Raw genomic sequence first — 16307 nt, 5'->3', positions numbered from 1 at the left:
GCCAGGTCCTCCCTGGACTGGAAACAAGCATCCTAGAACCGGTTTGGGTTTTCACCCCTCTTCAGTTGGGATAGATTGATTCCAGTGGCATGTGTTTGCTATAATGAGTCTCAAAACAGTAATTAAAACAAAGAGTTCCACCATCTTGTTGAATCAGTGTATATATGCATACATATACAGTATAAAACAAATCTAATGTACTCCTATGATGAAAACTCTGGCCTACGTGTCTAGGGTGTGAATGTTTGGTCTGCCAAGAAGCCCCCTTCCTGATGATCTAACCCCTTTACCTGGTGAGTAAGAATGTAGGACACCATCTTGGTCACAAACTGAACACACCTCACAGAGATGTCAGTCAGGAGCTTAGGCTAAAGCTTCGGCATGCAGGGACCCCTCAAAGTCAGCAGAAGTGTCTCCTGTGATTGTATTCAGAAACAAAAGGATATATAGAAAAGGAAATCCTTGCCTTGGCCCATGATTGTGATCAGGCTGTCTATTGTTTGTATTCCACAGATAGCTGTGTCGACATATGGATATAATGCAAAGCACATTTGTATCACACACATGAAGGCCTTACACATAATGTCAATGTAGTGTGATAGTCAATGTAGTGTGATAGAATATATCAGCATAAAAAAATGCTAAAAAGTGTATATGATAAAAATCATATAAAACTTCCATTAAAATCAGGCACCACACATAGAGCAAGAAGTTTTCATGTTTCAAGTGGTAGATTAAACATTGCTGTTGCACATACGATGTTCCCAGATGCACACCTTGAAGCAAATTGATAGAGCAAATATGTTCCCATCCACCCACTATAGCAGCCGCTGATGGAGCAAACACAGACAATTGATGTTCAGCTAAAACAGAGCCTAGATCCAAACCACTAGGTGCAGAGCCAACCCCGGGCGATCATAGAATGCAGCCAGGAGTAGAGGTATCTACAGAGGACAGATGCAAAGGTGGGCGTCAGCGGTCCATCAGTATGTGTATGTCCGCATAGTCAACCAGATAGTGGTTCAGCGGGGCAACAGGGCAGCAGGGCAGCATGGCAGCAGAGTAGCAGGGAAACAGAGCAGCACGGCAATCCTTCTGAGTCTTCCACATGTCCAGAGGGATAAGAAAGAGTTGGATATAAGAGCCTTATATTTATCCTTGGTTCTAGCCTTGAAGTAGAAGAGGTTTCTGTAGGGTTCAACCCCCTGAGGTGTTTAGAATTTCCTTCTGCCCTGCCCTGGGCTTGTCTGGGGGCCCAACCAACTAGTATGAAACCATTTGTTAGTTTACTTAGGCAGTGTCTTTGTGATGTGCAAGTGTGGTAGGTTCAGTGACAGAATAGTGACACCTAAATTATCCCCATACCACAATATCGAGTTACAAATATCAATGTAAAAAATATTGATATCCTATATTTATAAGTACAAAAATATTGAGAAAAAATATTGATGTAAAAAAACAAGTTGTACAAAATATCGATTTTTATATATAAAATAAAAAAATGAATATTAAATATATTGAATAATATTAATAAAAAATAGTAATATACAATTTAACAAATATAGCAAATAAAATTAATTTAAAAAGTTAAACAAAAATAATATATATATATATATATATATATATATATATATATATATATATATATATATATATATATTTGCTTTAAAACAATAAATAACCTATTAATTTTAGTTTATTTTATAATTTAAAAATTATATAAATATTTACAAATAAATATATGAATACATATATATATATTCACGCTCCGTAGCCATATATATATATATACATATTATCTACTGGCAGTCGCCAGTAGATAGTTATAGTTAGGACTGTGTTTCCATAGGAAATCCGCAACATTCTATTTGGAATAACTTTGGCGCCCATTGACGAATCCTCACGAAATTTTCAAAATAGGTGGGGCGCTCCGCTCTGCTTGTACCCTGAAAGTCTCGGGGTGATTCGTCAAGCGGGGGCTGAGAAAAAAGGGGGGTCCCAAAACACGTTTTTCCCATGCAATTTTCCATAGGGACCTTTAGTCCCAGCTACAGCCCGAACGGCTGAACAGAATTACTTGAAATTTGGCAAAGAGGTAGTCCTCAGGTCAGGGATGTGCCTTTTGTATGTCTGGAGTCAATCTGTTCATTAGTTCCTGAGAAAATTGAAGTTAAAAGCATATACATATCTATAGCCGTGCTCCGTGCGCGTACGGTAAAGCATACCGCACGCGCACGCTGCCGTGCGCGAGCGTAATTCTGATTGGTAGTTACATGACAGTAAACATTCCAGTCGGTCGAAATCAAGAAGTGTCAGCCGCCATTTTGTGTGTCTCGCACTGATAAACAAAGGTGGAGAACGTGAAAAGGGGGCAAGGTAGAGAGTTGCAGACCCCCTAGCATTTGTCAGGGGGTCCAAGAAGGACCCAGAAGTGTGAAAAAGACATTTTTTTTTTTTTATTAAATCGCTCCGTGCGCGTACGGTAAGCATACCGTACGCGCACGGCGGTAAAAAATCATTAAAAGAAATAGAATTAAAAATCACATTTAAGTGTTTAGATATTAGGGGGCTCTAAAAAGAGCCGTTGTGTTTCTGAAGTGTTTTTTTGGGTACCTACAAGTAAGTACCGATGCAGAGTCTAAAGTTCGAGAGGAAGACTCTGCTGCCTTCATCTGTGAAATGTACACCGTCTCCTCTATAAATGCCCTGCATGTTGTAACGCAAGTTGTTGTGGTATATAGAACCCATACCATAGTCTCTGAGGAAAGCAGAAATAGATTTATTGACGTGCTTTCTTGCTTTGTCAATCTGTGGACAAAATTGGTTGGACCAGTTCCACTTTTGCCTTTGGCATATATTAGAATATACAAAGGTAGTTTGTGGAAAAAGCGACATCAATTGCATAATGGTGTCCTTAATAAGCATTTCCAGACCTACCCCAGTTAAAGTGCCTAGGTCATTTCCACCACAGTGCACAATAATAAGGTTAGGCTGTTGGAGATGTAGAAAGGATTTCACCAAAGGCATTAATTGGTGCCACTTTAACCCTCTCTGACCAATCCATTTAATGTCTACATTTGGCAAAGCAAGGTCTCTCACAAGTCACAATATCTTTTTTCTGCATACTTTTCACTCCAGAAGACATAGCTATGACCTACAATCCACACTGTGAACATCTTCCAAGGCGATCTGGATGCACTCAGGAGGTGTCTTTCAGTAGAATGGCAATATGAAAAGAAAGACAGTTGTAAAATGGAGGCATACATACTTTTTTTAATAAAAATAACTCATTGGCTGATTCAAACCATTTTACAGTTAAAACTAGGCTGTATGTTTACATTTTTACAAGCATGTTTTGTATTGGTTCAGAAAAATGTGTTCCCACAGAAGATTAATTTGGATTTGCTGTTAGGTTTGAAAGGTCAAGCACTCTTGCTCTTTGGATTAGAAACATTGTGTGCTGAACTTCTGACCTCTCAGCTCACACCAGTGTTCCATGACCAGTTGCTATGGTAGGAGGCAGAAGTCATGTTTGGGGAAGGGATCATTTGGAAAAGGGTTGAAATTTGCAACCAATAGAAATGTGTGATTCCATTTGAAAAAATGTGGGAAGCACTGTGATTTGGAGTTAACATGTATATGCGTGAAAAAAGAGAGGGAAACATTGCCATTTACTGGTTCTGGTGAGAGGAGAGAGGTGTACAGCTCAGAGATTCTGGCTCTGATAATCTGCTGTTTGAGTGCCACATTTCTTTCTCAACTAACTAATTTTAAAGGTGAGTTATGAGTTTGAGAGGGGATGTATGTGGTGAATTTTGATATAAATAATAGAATTGTGATTCTTCTTTTAAAGTTGTGTTTTACATTTTGTGTTTTGGGAGATATTTAACTGTCTTGAACTTGTAAAATATTATGGATTATGTCTTCACCATAAGTTAAGGTGTACTGGTATCACTGAGGAATACTGTTTTGTGCCTAGAATCAAACCATGAGTCTGTGTGCACACAGGAATTGTTGCCAGAGATTTTATTTGTGTCGGTCTGGTTCTGTAAGAATGGCATTCGTAGGAAAGGGGCAGCTTATTTTTTTTAACTGTGATGGTTTGCATTCAGCATAAATCAGTATCTCACAAATGGGAGGCAAATGCTATCATATTTGAAATTGATATAGTAGATTTTACTTCCAATCATGCAATGGGTGAGGTTGTTCCTACATATACAAAACTCCAATTAACCCTTGCCACACATGTACTTTTACATACATCATTCCAATGTTTATGCTGTTGTGGAAGCATCCATGCATATGTCTCTTGTAACTGAAAATACACAGTCTGCAGAAGCAGACTCTTAGCACACACCCAGCTGCTTATCCTGTACTATCATGCTTAGTATTCACAACTGTGTGGTGTGTCAGGTAGCAGTGAGTAACGCTAATACATTCAACATCACCAAGGCTCATTTCCTTTGCTGGAGTGTAGTCAGTCACCCAGGTTACACATGTTCATGGTCTCAAAAAGCTGTTTGGACATGTGCTCTTTTCTGTTTCTGAAAACTATAATGAAAATGTGTCAGACTGTTAGAGTACTTATCACTTGCTCTACCACAGTAGTAAGTGTGCTTTCAAATTGCCAATCAAATTTCATTTTCTGCCGAGAATCACACCATGAGTCTGTGTGCACACAGGAATTGTTGTCAGAGATTTAATTTGTGTTACTCTGGTTCTTTTAGAATTGCATTCGTAGGAAAGGGGAAGCGTGTTTTCTTGAACTGTGATGGTTAGCATTCAACCCAAATCAGTATCTCACAAATGAGAGGCAAATGCTAACAAATTTGAAATCAACATGGTAGATTTTCCTTCCACTCGTGCAATGGGTCATGTAGTTCCTACATGTTCAAAACTCCTATTAACCCTTACCACACATGTAATCTTACATACATGTCTCCAGTGTTTATGCAGTTATGCAAGCGTCCATGCAGATCTCTCTTGCACCTGACAGTAGACAGTCTCCAGAAGCACACTCTTAGCAGAGAGCAAGCTTTTTCTCCTGTACAGTCATGCTTACTATTCAGCACTGTGTGGTGTTTCAGATAGCAGTGAGTAACCCTAATACATTCAACATCACCAAGGGTCATTTCCTTTGCTGGAGTGTAGTCAGTCACCCAGGTTACATATGTTCATGGTCTCAAAAAGCTGTTTGGACATGTGCTCTTTTCTGTTTCTGAAAACTATAATGAAAATGTGTCAGACTGTTAGAGTAATTATCACTTGCTCTACCACAGTAGTAAGTGTGCTTTCAAATTGCCAATCAAATTTCGTTTTCTGCCTAGAATCACACCATGAGTCTGTGTGCACACAGGAATTGTTGTCAGAGATTTAATTTGTGTTACTCTGGTTCTTTTAGAATTGCATTCGTAGGAAAGGGGAAGCTTGTTTTCTTGAACTGTGATGGTTAGCATTCAGTCCAAATCAGTATCTCACAAATGAGAGGCAAATGCTAACATATTTGAAATCAACATGGTAGATTTTCCATCCACTCATGCAATGGGTCATGTAGTTCCTACATGTTCAAAACTCCTATTAACCCTTACCACACATGTAGTCTTACATACATGTCTTCAGTGTTTATGCAGTTATGCAAGCGTCCATGCAGATCTCTCTTGCACCTGACAGTAGGCAGTCTCCAGAAGCACACTCTTAGCAGAGAGCAAGCTGTTTCTCCTGTACAGGTATGCTTACTATTCAGCACTGTGTGGTGTTTCAGATAGCAGTGAGTAACCCTAATACATTCAACATCACCAAGGCTCATTTCCTTTGCTGGAGTGTAGTCAGTCACCCAGGTTACATATGTTCATGGTCTCAAAAAGCTGTTTGGACATGTGCTCTTTTCTGTTTCTTAAAACTATAATGAAAATGTGTCAGACTGTTAGAGTAATTATCACTTGCTCTACCACAGTAGTAAGTGTGCTTTCAAATTGCCAATCAAATTTCGTTTTCTGCCTAGAATCACACCATGAGTCTGTGTGCACACAGGAATTGTTGTCAGAGATTTCATTCGTGTTACTCTGGTTCTTTTAGAATTGCATTCGTAGGAAAGGGGAAGCTTGTTTTCTTGAACTGTGATGGTTAGCATTCAGTCCAAATCAGTATCTCACAAATGAGAGGCAAATGCTAACATATTTGAAATCAACATGGTAGATTTTCCTTCCACTCATGCAATGGGTCATGTAGTTCCTACATGTTCAAAACTCCTATTAACCCTTACCACACATGTAGTCTTACATACATGTCTTCAGTGTTTATGCAGTTATGCAAGCGTCCATGCAGATCTCTCTTGCACCTGACAGTAGGCAGTCTCCAGAAGCACACTCTTAGCAGAGAGCAAGCTGTTTCTCCTGTACAGGTATGCTTAATATTCAGCACTGTGTGGTGTTTCAGATAGCAGTGAGTAACCCTAATACATTCAACATCAGCAAGGCTCATTTCCTTTGCTGGAGTGTAGTCAGTCACCCAGGTTACATATGTTCATGGTCTCAAAAAGCTGTTTGGACATGTGCTCTTTTCTGTTTCTTAAAACTATAATGAAAATGTGTCAGACTGTTAGAGTAATTATCACTTGCTCTACCACAGTAGTAAGTGTGCTTTCAAATTGCCAATCAAATTTCGTTTTCTGCCTAGAATCACACCATGAGTCTGTGTGCACACAGGAATTGTTGTCAGAGATTTCATTCGTGTTACTCTAGTTCTTTTAGAATTGCATTCGTAGGAAAGGGGAAGCTTGTTTTCTTGAACTATGGTGGTTAGCATTCAGCCCAAATCAGTATCTCACAAATGAGAGGCAAATGCTAACATATTTGAAATCAACATGGTAGATTTTCCTTCCACTCGTGCAATGGGTCATGTAGTTCCTACATGTTCAAAACTCCTATTAACCCTTACCACACATGTAGTCTTACATACATGTCTCCAGTGTTTATGCAGTTATGCAAGCGTCCATGCAGATCTCTCTTGCACCTGACAGTAGACAGTCTCCAGAAGCACACTCTTAGCAGAGAGCAAGCTGTTTCTCCTGTACAGTCATGCTTACTATTCAGCACTGTGTGGTGTTTCAGATAGCAGTGAGTAACCCTAATACATTCAACATCACCAAGGCTCATTTCCTTTGCTGGAGTGTAGTCAGTCACCCAGGTTACATATGTTCATGGTCTCAAAAAGCTGTTTGGACATGTGCTCTTTTCTGTTTCTGAAAACTATAATGAAAATGTGTCAGACTGTTAGGGTAATTATCACTTGCTCTACCACAGTAGTAAGTGTGCTTTCAAATTGCCAATCAAATTTCGTTTTCTGCCTAGAATCACACCATGAGTCTGTGTGCACACAGGAATTTTTGTCAGAGATTTAATTTGTGTTACTCTGGTTCTTTTAGAATTACATTCGTAGGAAAGGGGAAGCTTGTTTTCTTGAACTGTGATAGTTAGCATTCAGCCCAAATCAGTATCTCACAAATGAGAGGCAAATGCTAACATATTTGAAATCAACATGGTAGATTTTCCTTCCACTCGTGCAGTGGGTCATGTAGTTCCTACATGTTCAAAGCTCCTATTAACCCTTACCACACATGTAGTCTTACATACATGTCTCCAGTGTTTATGCAGTTATGCAAGCGTCCATGCAGATCTCTCTTGCACCTGACAGTAGAGAGTCTCCAGAAGCATACTCTTAGCAGAGAGCAAGCTGTTTCTCCTGTACAGTCATGCTTACTATTCAGCACTGTGTGGTGTTTCAGATAGCAGTGAGTAACCCTAATACATTCAACATCACCAAGGCTCATTTCCTTTGCTGGAGTGTAGTCAGTCACCCAGGTTACATATGTTCATGGTCTCAAAAAGCTGTTTGGACATGTGCTATTTTCTGTTTCTGAAAACTATAATGAAAATGTGTCAGACTGTTAGAGTAATTATCACTTGCTCTACCACAGTAGTAAGTGTGCTTTCAAATTGCCAATCGAATTTCGTTTTCTGCCTAGAATCACACCATGAGTCTGTGTGCACACAGGAATTGTTGTCAGAGATTTAATTTGTGTTACTCTGGTTCTTTTAGAATTGCATTCGTAGGAAAGGGGAAGCTTCTTTTCATGAACTGTGTTGGTTAGCGTTCAGTCCAAATCAATATCTCACAAATGAGAGGCCAATGCTAACATATTTGAAATCAACATGGTAGATTTTCCTTCCACTCGTGCAATGGGGTATGTAGTTCCCACATGTTCAAAACTCCAATTAACCCTTACCACACATGTACTCTTACATACATCTATCTAGTGATCAGGCAGTTGTGCAAGCGTGAATGCAGATGTCTCTTGCACCTGACAATAAACAGTCTTCAGAAGTACACTCTTAGCACACAGCCTGCAGCTTCTCCTGCACAGACATGCTTACTAATCAGCACTGTGTGGTGTTTCAAATAGGAGTGAGTAACGCTAATACATTCAACATCACCAAGGCTCATTTCCTTTGCTGGAGTGTAGTCAGTCACCCAGGTTACACATGCTCATGGTCTCAAAAATCTGTTTGGACATGTGCTCTTTTCTGTTTCTGAAAACTATAATGAAAATGTGTCAGACTGTTGGAGTACTTATCACTTGCTCTACCACAGTAGTAAGTGTGCTTTCAAATTGCCAATCAAATTTCGTTTTCTGCCTAGAATCACACCATGAGTCTGTGTGCACACAGGAATTGTTGTCAGAGATTTAATTCGTGTTACTCTGGTTCTTTTAGAATTGCATTCGTAGGAAAGGGGAAGCTTGTTTTCTTGAACTGTGATGGTTAGCATTCAGCAGAAATCACTATCTCACAAATGAGAGGCAAATGCTAACATATTTGAAATCAACATGGTAGATTTTCCTTCCACTCGTGCAATGGGTCATGTAGTTCCCACATGTTCAAAACTCCAATTAACCCTACCACACATGTACTCTTACAAACATCTATCCAGTGAACAGGCAGTTGTGCAAGCGTCAATGCAGATGTCTCTTGCAACTGACAATAAACAGTCTCCAGAAGAACACTCTTAGCACACAGCCAGCAGCTTCTCCTGCACAGTCATGCTTACTAATCAGCACTGTGTGGTATTTCAGATAGCAGTGAGTAACGCTAATACATTCAACATCACCAAGGCTCATTTCCTTTGCTGGAGTGTAGTCAGTCACCCAGGTTACACATGTTCATGGTCTCAAAAAGCTGTTTGGACATGTGCTCTTTTCTGTTTCTGAAAACTATAATGAAAATGTGTCAGACTGTTAGAGTAATTATCACTTGCTCTACCACAGTAGTAAGTGTGCTTTCAATTTGCCAATCATATTTCGTTTTCTGCCTAGAATCACACCATGAGTCTGTGTGCACACAGGAATTGTTGTCAGAGATTTAATTTGTGTTACTCTGGTTCTTTTAGAATTGCATTCGTAGGAAAGGGGAAGCTTGTTTTCTTGAACTGTGATGGTTAGCATTCAGCCCAATTCAGTATCTCACAAATGAGAGGCCAATGCTAACATATTTGAAATCAGCATGGTAGATTTTCCTTCCACTCGTGCAATGGGTCATGTAGTTCCCACATGTTCAAAACTCCAATTAACCCTTACCACACATGTACTCTTACATACATCTATCTAGTGATCAGGCAGTTGTGCAAGCGTGAATGCAGATGTCTCTTGCACCTGACAATAAACAGTCTTCAGAAGTACACTCTTAGCACACAGCCAGCAGCTTCTCCTGCGCAGACATGCTTACGAATCAGCACTGTGTGGTGTTTCAAATAGGAGTGAGTAACGCTTATGCATTCAACATCACCAAGGCTCATTTCCTTTGCTGGAGTGTAGTCACTCACCCAGGTTACACATGGTCATAGTCTCAACTAGCTGTTAGGACATGTGCTCTTTTCTGCTTCTGAAAACAATAAGGAAAATGTTTCAGACTGTTACAGTAATTATCACTTGCAAAAACACAGTAGTAAATGTGCTTTCAAATTGCAAATCAAATTTCGTTTTCTGCCTAGAATCACACCATGAGTCTCTGTGCACACAGGAATTCTTCTTAGAGAGGTTTTATTGTGTTTTTCACTTGTAGGAAAGGGGTAGATAGTATTATAAGATTTGAAAAACTCAAAAAAATATAGTAATATATTTAAATGACATAAACGTATTTTTTTTAGTTTCTTTTAGGTATTGCTGAACAACAGTGAAATAAATTAAAGATGCCTATAAAATCAAGAAATAGAAAGGAACAGAAAAAACATCTATATTTGAAGACAACTGGAGGACCCAAATTAGTTGAAGATACTCATGTTGGAAAAAACAAAAAGTCTTCTGGTAAGCAGACTAAGGATTTTTTTTAAAATATCTTCAAAAAAAGGAAAAATTGTAAAAATGTCCCCAATGGAAATAGTGTTTGAAGTAGAAAACATCAGGACAAAAGTGAGAAATTACTAAATGCCAATGTACAATCAGAAGCAATAAAGATTGACTTAAAAAGAAAAACAGCATTTAAAGACATTCGTAGAAAAATGTTTCAGAGAAGAGTGATGTCCAATTTGCTAAAGGATGTGAAAAAATATAAGAAGAAAGCAAAATTTTATAAGAGAAAGAAAGATATTGAAGGATTTGTAGCTAAGGCTTTAGAATTAAAAAGAAAACTATTCATTTTAATTTTGAACAGGATCCGTACATTAGATAAAATGGTCAATGTAATGAAGTCACAAAGCAAAACGAAAAGAGTAGTGAAAAGAAATAACTTTTATAAAGTGTTTTTAGGAGAATGGATGCATAGTTCAAGTACTGAACCATTTTTTAATGAAGAGAGTTATCTTCAAAGTAATAGTTTGCTGCATGCAGTTGACACCAGAGGTCGTGCTTATGAAGTGAAAGATGGTTTTGTAATGGAAAAGGAGAAAATGGTTCCAAGAAATGAGGAAGAAGTGATAGCTGATGAGGTTATGGGGAGACGTCCTAAAGCCCCAGTGTACACTTGGAATTGTAGTAGTATTTGTACTGTACGACAAGAATCTATTGATAAATTACGTGAGTTTCTAAGAGAATATAGTAAAAAAAAGTGTTAAACAGAAGATTAAGGTGCTTCAAAGACTAGATCCATGCAGAGTGTGAGAGAATACTGGTTTGAAAGGACATTCTCTGGCTTGTCTTTCTAGGAAAGTTTGTCAAAGTGTTTTTCACCATTTTAGGTAGGGGTGGGCGGAATTTGCGGAATTAACCTCCGCAAATTATCGCGAGAATGCAGAAAATCTCCGCAAACACGCCGGAAATATCGCGAAGATGCGGAAGTTTTTTGCCGCCTGTTCGCGGTATTTTTTGCGTGTTCGCGGGTCGCCAACTTACCCATGCGGTCGCTCACGGGCGCGGCCATCTTGTTTTCACTTGTCCCGCCCTCTGGCGTTGTTTACTTCCTGTTCCGGGTCGCGCAATGCATGTTCGCGGTCGATATTTCCTGTTCGCGATCGCTTTTACTTGATCGCGTTGCTTTTTGCTTGCTCAGGGAGAAAATATCGCGCGAACTTGCGCACGTGGTCGCAACGGGCGCGGCCATCTTGTTTTCCACTCTATTGCATGGTTCTGGGGCCTGATTTTCAATCCTCCCTAAATCTTTTCAATCCTTTGTTTATAGCCACTTTTTTCGGATCTTTATTACTTATTATTTCTCTAACTATTTTCCTGCCTCTATATTTTTGGTTTTTGTGTACCTTTTTTTTTGTTTTTTAGCTACTTTTTCTCTTTGTATTGCCTGCTATTTATTTCCTTTACTCCTTTATTTATTTTACCTTTTTCTTTCCCGCCCCGTCCCCAGAACCATGTCCAAGGGCAGGGCTGTTCGCCGGCGCAGCCAGAGCCGCGACCGCCTTCCTTGCGGAAGGCGGCGCCCACAAGGGGTGCATGCACGGGCCTTATTTGGGGAGGCGGAGTTGGCTGCACTAATTTTCTTTGTGCAGCGCCACCTCCCCTCAACCCTGGCAGCAGGTGGCAGGCCTGGGTCCGGGTACGGCCTCCGGGAGCGTCGGCAGCGGTGGGGGAAGGTGCGCCGGGCAGTGTCTCGCATCTCTGGGGTCCGGCGCACCCAGGCACAGCTGACGCACCGGTGGTCCGACATCCTGGACCGTGAGCAGGACCTGCTGGACCTGCTAGGAGTGGAGGTCCCGGGGCTTGGTGAGTACCTATTTAATTATTACAACTTTGTGTCTGTTCTTCTGCTCTATGTTATATATTGCGAATATCTTTTTTTCCTTCCAACCAGATAGAATGTTGCTGCTTGCAATACATTCCAGGTTAATAATGTTTAAAAGTCTTCTGTGATTATGACACAGGTGCTCTTCTGCGCTACTACTAATCTTACTTGTTTGCAGCTTTGCGTTTGCGCTTGCTTAGCGTGATTCTTTACGAGTTTATTTTTGAGAAATTAATTTACGTAATGCTACAGTGACTCATGTCCACTCCTTACTTTGTCCTGTCACTAATAGATAGGGGCGGATTGATACATAGGTTTAGGTACTTTGTATGAGCTTCTAATTGGTTAGTGGTATGCGTGATGCCCCCTCACTCAGTTACGTGACGTGCTGCTAGTACGCCAGTCTTTAGAACCTTTCTAGTTTGTTCAATGAGTGGAGGTAGGCTTTGCAGTTACTTAGCAGTAGCAGATGAGCATCAATCAAACCAAAATTGTGTATATACAAAAAATGTAGTCATGTTAATGTGTCCTCCATGATTGGATCATACACATTGTTGAGGAATACAGTTGAAATGCATACTTAATGTACAATTGGCATGCCTGGAATAGGTGGGCTAGGTTGGGTGGTAGGTTGTACTAATACTTAGGCTTACTTGTAACTTAGTTTTCTGGAATCAGAATGGAAGAATGGATTACTGTTGATAAATAGTAACTTAAGTAGTCGAACTGCGAATCCCCCGATATTACATGTTGACCAGATGAGATCGGTCAATGTAGTTATTGCAATTGTTTACATAAGTGTTTTTTGACCGTTGTTGAAAAAAATTGTATTTGCTTAAGTTGACACCATCCATCAATGTTTGTCTTTCTTATATCTTTCCTGTTCATCAGCACCCAGGGGCAGACGGGCAGGGACTGGGCAGTCGGCGGGACAGGAACACCACGAGGAGGACACCGCTGAGGGCTCCTCTGCTGGCCCCAGTAAGTCTTCTTGTTTTTAATAATATTTCTTATTCCATAACTTTTACTGCCCCATTTCCCCCGAACTATAGTGTGTTTCCAAATGCTATTTTTTTACCACCAATTATCCTTCGATCTGTACGGTTTCAAAAAGCTTATCCCTGCCTCCGCTATGATGACTGAGTACTACTACACACTATCAGTCTGTCTGTCTGTACTGTAGTAGCTAGTCTTGCCCAGTGCCACTCTTTGTGAAAGGTTGTAATATAAAACTCATATTCACCAGTAGCTCGTACAATCCGTTGGGTCGTTGTCTTGTACTACTTTTTACTCTTGTTGATGTTTAGGCTTTGAAAATTCACAGCAACAGCCCTACCAGATTTCTTAATATTTTGATATGATACCCTATAGGACATACAACTGTTGTAGGGATCTTGCACATACATTTGCACCAGAAAATAGGATGTTGGTGATGGTAGGTTGGACCTTCCTTGCACACCTCAATCAGAAATTCCGCACCCACCACAATTCCACTGCTTGACTATAGTACTGTCTTGTCATACCTATTAGGTCTCGGAACCCTCCCCCCAAGACAACCAACAAGTAGACAACCCAGAACATTAACACACCCAACCTCTGTCGTGGAAGCAATTCACATGCACACCCTTACTTTAATTTGCTCAATCGTGTAAGTTAGTCCACACCACAAAGTCTATGTAAGTTTAAAATTTTTATTTCAATTTGAGAAGGTCTGTACACTGTTATCTTAGCAGCACCAACCGGCAAATCAATAACATTAAAACAAAATACATTGTTACACTAATACAGTTGGGAATTAAATCATGATAACTGAAGTGGTGGAAGGCAGCACCACCATCCCATAGCAATTTAGTTTATATACATTTATAAATGAAGATGTGAGTGAAGGGACCCCTCACCTCAGAAGAACCTAGTACTGGTAGTTGGTGCATCGTTCAGAAGCTCTGGTTCGTAGAAGCGAATCTTGCGTCTGTAATGCGAAAAAAGGAAATGGTGTGCGTTAGTATATTGCAACTTGCAAGCATTTCTCAGCCGTGCCAAAAAGTGTAGCATCTATGGATAAGCAATATGGACTAACAGTAACAGTAGTACACCAGTTCTTCCTAAAAAAGTGGCTTGTTAATGTTTGTTGACCGCCTGTACGCAGCGCGTAGACTAGACAGTAGCAGTGTGAGGCAGGTCATGTGGGCTCAAAGGTGTCTTAAGAAGCTGCAAGGTAAAGGTAACGTCACATGTGCATGGCTAGGGCTAATCAAGCAAATGCTACAATGATCATATAACTTAGTGTCTACTCTACTACTACCTGATTTGTACTAGTGATTTATGTTAGTATTAACTCATTTTTCAACCTTGCTACTGATCAATAGGGGGGAGGTGTATATGTTGCCTAATAAATGTGTAATGTTTTCTAGGCGCACTACCGACCACCATTGCTGGGGCCAGCGAAGGCGACGCAGAGGGCGAGGATGCGGCAGTTGCAGATAGCAACGGAGGGGGAGTGGCAGCACCAGTGGCAGGTGGTGGTAAGTTAGATTCATAATCTTTAACTATTGTTGAACTTGACAGCACACTCACTGCAAAGGTGTACTGTATGTATATGTATACTGTAAAGTTGTGAATTAGGGCCCCATTAGGATGGTGGGCGTATTGCCCCCGCCGGGCTGGCTGGAATTCACTGCCGTCACAGCAGGGGCAAACCTCCCGCCATCCCTGTAGAAAATATTCAGACATGTCTAGGCGGAAAAGGGTTCAATATGGCGGTGGTGTCTCTCTCACCACACCGGCAGCCATATAATCTGCATTTTGGAATGCCTTTGCGTGGCGGCATTACCGTCCGCCACGGAAAGGCATGCACACATTGCAGAGTATGCTTGGGGGCCCCCATGGAGGGTACCTACCGATGCTATGGTACCCCCCGACTTTCAAAGCAAAACGTGACAGGCTCCGTGCGAGGCCCGTCATGTTGTGCTTGGAAAAGCAGCACAACATTTTAGCATTGCTTTCAGCAAAGCCAACCAGAATTTAAATTTAAAATAACAGGGTGCGCCCGCCACTGTGCCGGGCGCATCATCCTAATTAATTGTCCCCACGGGACCCCCACCCTTTTTAGCAGTCGGATGGCGGGCGGACAAAGTCCGCCCGCTATCCGATGTCGTAAGTAAGTATGAGTTCTTGGGGACGTTTGAAGAGTGAACTAGAAGACTAGAATTCCCTTTAATTGGTATAGGACTAGGAGCCAGAGTATTGAGTAACCAATGGCCTCATCTATCTGATTTCAACTCCGCTTTGAAAGTTTTATGGAGAAGAGCACCTGGTGCACTGTTCAACTAAAAAGTGTAAGACAGGTGGAAGGAAGAAGGACGGGCGACATTTAAAATGTTATGTACTACTGTGCTTTATTTTATAGTGCTACTCTACCATGCCACTATGTGTATAAATAATTACCTTGTCCTACTGTTTTATTAAGACTTTATTTTACAATTGTCTTGTTTTTTTCTTTTTGATACACAGCTACTCCGAAAATCAACCGGAAGGAGTTGGCCGCCAAGGCACGGCGCCGGAAGCTGGAGGCAATCCAGCAGGAATACCGGCGGCTGGTGGTCCTAGCCGAGGAGGAGGAGGAGAGTGCAGCAGCAATTGAAGCCTCCTCCAGTGCCCCGGGCCCCAGCCACCGCCCTCCAGCGGTACGGCGCCACCGTCTGGCGGCTGCCCGCCACCACCGTGCCATCTCCGGTGCCCCCCCCCACTGTGGTTGCAACTGCCGCGGCCTTAGACGCCGCGTCGCCCATTTAGAGGACCAGATTCGTGTCCTCCTCCAGTCCCGCCCCACCAGTTAGTCCCTGTCACTGCCCCTTTTTTAATTCCTGTTTGTTTCCTCACTCGTTTGGGCGTTCTCTATTTCTATGGACAGTCGTTGGGGTTAGGGAGGGGGGTGGGTCAGCTTTTGTGGGTTTAGTTTATTTGTTAGGGTCAATTAAATATATTTTTCTATGTTACATGCAATGTTGTTAATGTTTTGTAGGTGGGGTAACTGTTTTACATCACACTGTTTCTTTGCTGGTGCATGGCCGCCCATAGCGTGTGTTT

At 41.1% G+C, this 16307-nt stretch overlaps 1 protein-coding gene across 1 annotated transcript in view; it reads right to left on the bottom strand.

Moving 5' to 3' along the window:
* LOC146816610 (cysteine-rich venom protein-like) overlaps nucleotides 1-16307 on the bottom strand; it is a 738882-nt gene that overhangs the window by 97442 nt on the left and 625133 nt on the right. The window lies entirely within an intron of this gene.

Source organism: Triturus cristatus, chromosome 6 (assembly GCF_964204655.1).
Source record: "Triturus cristatus chromosome 6, aTriCri1.1, whole genome shotgun sequence".
In the NCBI taxonomy this organism is placed as follows: domain Eukaryota; kingdom Metazoa; phylum Chordata; class Amphibia; order Caudata; family Salamandridae; genus Triturus; species Triturus cristatus.
This window is presented reverse-complemented; position numbering and strand designations above follow the sequence as displayed.